The sequence below is a fragment of the Athene cunicularia genome (assembly GCF_003259725.1).
Source record: "Athene cunicularia isolate RWA chromosome 4 unlocalized genomic scaffold, athCun1 chr4_part1, whole genome shotgun sequence".
Taxonomy (NCBI): Eukaryota; Metazoa; Chordata; class Aves; order Strigiformes; family Strigidae; genus Athene; species Athene cunicularia.
Window position 1 is genome coordinate 21,377,204 of NW_020799098.1, and position 5,560 is coordinate 21,382,763.

Below are 5,560 nucleotides of genomic sequence, written 5' to 3' on the forward strand. Positions count from 1 at the left end.
CCTGCCCCCGCGGTCCTGCTGCCCCCCCGACCCCGCTCGCGGCGGGCTCTTCCCCGCCGTGATGCTTTCCCAGCCTTAGAGGCAGCGAGCTCCGGCTGAGCGGGAAAGTTTCGCCCCGGTAACCAGGTGTTTTGCGGAAAGGGGGTTGCTGCCTGCCAGCCGCTTCCTAAAGCTGTGGGTGAGAGTGGATTTGCAGCCGCTGCGATGAAGTGTTAATGGCTGTAATTACCAGGTCTTTCATTAGGTCCAGAATACTCAAATAATCTACAAAGCCTATCTGCGGGCTGATTTACACCACAGAGATTGTCCTCATTGCAGCAGTTGCTCTGAATACACATAAATGTTAGCGACCTTAGAATCGCATCCCACTAAGTTTTCATTGCTTTTTTTGTTTGTTTGTTTTTTTTTTTTCCCTCCCCTTGTATAGCACATGAAATTCATTCATTCAAACTGAGAGGCCCTAATTTGTTAACCTAGCTGTTGCATAGCTCTATCTAGAGAGAGTGTCACTGCTGTGAGACCCCCTCGGAGTGAGGGGTGCCTTCGGAGTGCCCCAGGTGATGGGCTCAGATCTCGGCTGTGTTGGTGGAGGTCGGTTCAGTGAAGCTCTGATAGACTAAAACTGGTGCTGGCTGGGACTTCTTTGCAGTGCTTGAAATAAAACAGGGCTAGCACAGAGGAGAATGAAGCGTCTGTGTTGTTTATTTTATAAGACACATATGTAGACTGAACAGAAGTCGCTTATCTTTGGGGGAGTACTTTTTGGGTGATAGTAAAATGAGATACTTAACACCTGGTGATTTCCATTACATCTTTCCATGTAAGATAATATTCTGAATGTTTCCTCAGCTACAGTGCATGTTGCACAAGAATCTAGAGATAAATGAATACTGATTCATGTACATACAGAGCCAAGTCTGGAACAGGGAAATACTGACTAGTCTGACAAAAATGTTTTCTTTTCAACTTATTAACATGCAAATATGGTACGCTATGACTTTTATATATATATATATATATATATATATACGCTCTGAAACGTCTGCTAGTCTACTACAATTGAAGTTTTACAATGTGTTGCCAGTATTTGCATTCTGCTCAGAAATACCTATAATACTGTAAAAGAAAATGAATTCTATGAGCCACTCAGTCTTCCAGATCACCAAAACCGGTGTGATTGATGTACTACCTACTAGTATTTTTGTGTATGTTGCTTTACAAGTGATACAGATTTATAGAACGTTTGACACAGTAGTTTCTGGGTGATACATTTCATTAACTCTCTCCTGGAGAGTACATTACAATTTCAGTTTGAAAATTGTCTGTATAAAATACAAAGTACTAAGAAAGTTCCTAAGGTTCCATCTACTAAGGCTTATTAAGCACATAGTAGATTATGCCGTTTTAGTGAACACTGGAATAACAAAGTAGCAGTAGAACATAAGCTAATCAGATACTACTTCTTTCTTGCTTCTGCAATTCGTCTAAATATATGAATTATAAACTGTCAAAGTAATTTATTTTCAGCGTAAATAATAACTTGCATACTAAGTGTAGGAATAGTAAAGAATTCCGCCTGGTCATCCACAAATGACTATTTTGCTTGATAAGAAACTTAGTTAAGATTACATTACAGAAATATGGTTTGAATTAACATTTTCCAAGGATATATTTCAATATAATACATTAGAAGACTTCTTAGTAGAAGAAAATAGCTTTATTCCACTTTTACTTGCAACGACCAAACTGGAAGAAGTACATGCTGAATTGCTCCATTATGTATCTAGCTCGTTACAAAACAAATTTGTCAGTGTTGATAGTTTCCCTGGGCTAAATATTTGGTTTGTTATTAAGGTTAGTTCACTTGAATAATTTATAGCCAATATTCTAACGCCTTGCCTTTTTACTTTTAAATATGAAGAGAGTTTTTACACACTTATAAAGCATAAATGTAAGTTAAGGAAAGTGTCCAAGAAAACAGTAAAGGTAGTGCTAAATAACAGACTTTATAAGAGAGACTATAGGTAAAAAACTTCTGTTAGGACTTACCTATGGGTACTTGGCAGCTTGTTGCTGAGTGACATTTATATAGTTTTGTTCACGCTTTTGCATAATAGTGGGGACATTAGGACTTATTTGCATAAACAATATGTAGACTTCTCACATCTCAAACACTGACAGTGGAGCATTTCTCAGTTTATGAGGCAAAACACACGAGGATTTTTAACACCCAATCCACGTGGAGCTCTTGCTCAGCAGCTTGTTTAGAGGGAACTGTGGAGCAGTTGCAGATAAAGGGTTCTGATGTGGTGTGTAATAGATTGTTTAATAGTTCAGCTGTACATGTGAAATAGAACCAGTGGCATATTGACGTGACCACAATAGGAAGACTAGTTGAAATCTCTAAGGCTGTCTTTATTTACGCATTGTCAGTTCCCTTTGTTGTAAGGAGACATTAGAAGGTGTATAAAGTTTAGAACAAATAAGTGGACACAGCAGAATGTACCTGCTCTAAGTTACTGGAGATGAGAGCAATACTATTTTCCCATTAGTGTAATTAGAATTGGTAATTGATACTTTCGTATATCTACAATATAGCAGTCAGGAAATAAAGTCTCTAATTACATGACCGACTGGTGTACTGCAGCGAATGCAAGTTGTTTTCATTCTGATTATTTGATACTTCCTTTTTTAGGCAATGCATTGAATTTCTTATATGAGTTCCCAAATGCATCTTGTTTGATACAGTATTGTATAGGAGAATTTCAGGGGAGAAAACTACAAACAATTTGCAACACTCCTCCTTCTTGACATCAGGTGTTTTGTATAAAGTTTAAAACTAAATTCTTTATTCAGTAGGCTTCTGACATTTCACTGTCACTTTTGTAGAATATTTTTCACAACTCCCATTCTTGTCTTATTTACCATGGTATTACGCTGAAATATTCTTTTAGCTTCCCATTTATCAATTATCTCCCATTAGGTAAAGCACTAATATATCTACTTAATGGCAAACAAATATTTAAATCACTTAGTATTCCATAGGCCTTAATCACTTGTCCAAAGTTAAAGCTTCACAGAAGTGTTTTGCTGAATGTGGATGAGTTTAAGTAAGTGGTTTTTGGGATGAGAGATTTAAAATCTGAACCCTCCAGGTGCTGCATATTGCCTGCAAGGAGCCTGGATACTACTAATTTCCAGCAAAGACAGCCAAATATAAGGAAAGATCAGTGCCTATGAGGAATCACTTAGCAGCTTGGAGGGTTGCATCCTTATTCAAAATTCTAATAATAGATTTTAATTCTAAATAATTGTTTATTTTGTCATGTTAGTTACATATATAGCTTTACAATATATGCTGTTTTCTCAGCTTTGTTTCATAGTGCAAAATAGGGTCATATGAGCAGGTTTATTTCACTGGAACATTTAATCACAAATATGAGATTATCATGTGTTAACAACCACTGTTTGAAGAACAGGCCTTTTAAAACCTGGTTATGTGTTTACATTTTTTGGCCATCATATTCTTCTGGTTTCTTTTTTGCTTGCTCTGTTCAACAATCCAATTATTGACTACTTAAAACACTGTAGCTGTGATGGTGTTTGTGTTGGTTGGGTTTTGTTTGTTTGTTTGTTTTTTGTTTTTTTTTAAGAGATATTGGTCACCATCAGTAAAATCAGCAGAACCAGTACAGGAATTTCTGAGTGGCATTATTTCTTTGCTTGGGGTATTGGCTTCCTGGTCAGTTCTGTAATCCTTTATGAATTGTCCCTATACCTTTTCCCACTGGAAATGTACTGTTTATGGAAGAAAAGTGTTTATCATACCACAGTATTCTGTGTCAAAACTAGATCAATTTCTGTTAAGTCTTATTACAGAAAAGTGAAATATGTAGAAATGAATTTCTGAAAAAATTCTTTGTGCGGTAGCCAGTTAATTTGTTTCATAACATTTCAAATATTAATCAGTCTGTTGCAATGTAGAAGCTTTTTGACAAGTTAGTTATCATGTATTTGAATGGTATCGATAAACTAAACGGGTCAATTCCCTCATAAATATGACCATATAACCAGCAGTCTTAATAGGACCCAAAATTCATCCATTAAGGGGGCAACCAGGTTAACCATGCAGGAAAGCATCATCCTTTCTCTTACTTATGTACAGACACACACACACACACACAGACTTACCTCAAAGACTGATTATTATAATCACAAAGCAACTCTCAACAATAAAGTTTTTCATAACTTTCAGCTAAGCAAATGTCCTACCGTGTAATAATCATAAAAGTAACATTATTATGGTTAGCACTAAGGGCAGTAGAGAAGAAAAAAATGGAAACATTAAGTATAAATATTTACATTGATGACTTCTTTCATACATTTAACTTTAATGCAGTTTGGTGCAAAGTGTACAGGAGTATATTTCAATTTCCTGTTCTCAATTTGTATTATATTAAATACTTTAAAATTTGTTTTACAAAGTGACCCACATTTGACCTTCCGTAACAAATTATGATGGACTAATTAAACATTAAATAGATGGATTGTTGATGCTTTAATTATCTTTATTTAATACAGAGTGTTCCACTGGTAAGTGCAGCCTTTATTTTATCCCTTTTTAGTAAAATCATCTTGTACAGTGTGCAAATGACTAAGTTACTACTGAATCATTCTGCACTCCCAGGAGATTTACAGAGCCAAGAGGGACAGGATCTGAGTAAAGGAGGATTCATGCTCTGAATAAGCAAAGAACTGTACTATTATAGGCAAGGGGTAGCAAGAAACATCTTTAAAAGGACAGAAACTGTGATTTATCAACTCAGACAGCTCTCTGGCATTGTACATACCGATATGAACCTGGGTTATAACCACGCTTAGCAGTTTGACTATTGTGTGTCAGTCTTTGTACTGTAGCAGTGTATTTTTGAATGTGTCTTTCTCTCACTTTTTTATATATATATATATTTATTTATTTATATGTGTTTAGTTGCCTTGTTTTCTACTATTTGAGATATTTGCTAGTTTGACCAACTGTCAGCTATGTTTTGGAGTAATACCTGTCCTGCGGTTTCAGGCACATTTTCCCTTAAGGATTTCCTTTCAGAAGTTTTAGAAGTTTTATTTAGTTAGTGATTTGCTGGGCAACTTTGAGATGTAAAACTTATCAAATTGGTTTTGCATTAAAATATAAAAGAAAATCAACAGATTTCGGAAGTAGTTAGCATTGTACTTATGGGTCAATTAACTAAATCCTTCATAATCACTGTGAACTCTTCACTATATTTGCTGAGCATTTTAGTATTTAATTACTAATCTTAACAGGACTCATAATTTTCATTTTCTTTGACTATATATATAGGAAATATTGATACAGACATATGAGCAATTCAGTACAGTATTTAACAGGCTGGTTTTCTAAGTTTTCTAAGCAAGTCTGCTTCCAACAGGTATCTAGAAACTGTTATAGCTGCAAAATTTTTTTTTTTTTTTTTCAGTTTTAGGCTGCATGTAATATGTTCCATGTAATTTATGTTCTACATTTCTCCTTTTTTTTTTT

The 5,560-nt window shown here is 35.4% G+C and overlaps 1 protein-coding gene across 1 annotated transcript in view; it reads left to right on the top strand.

Moving 5' to 3' along the window:
- The window catches only part of PCDH7 (protocadherin 7), a 298,562-nt gene that overhangs the window by 2,585 nt on the left and 290,417 nt on the right, over positions 1-5,560 (top strand). The window lies entirely within an intron of this gene.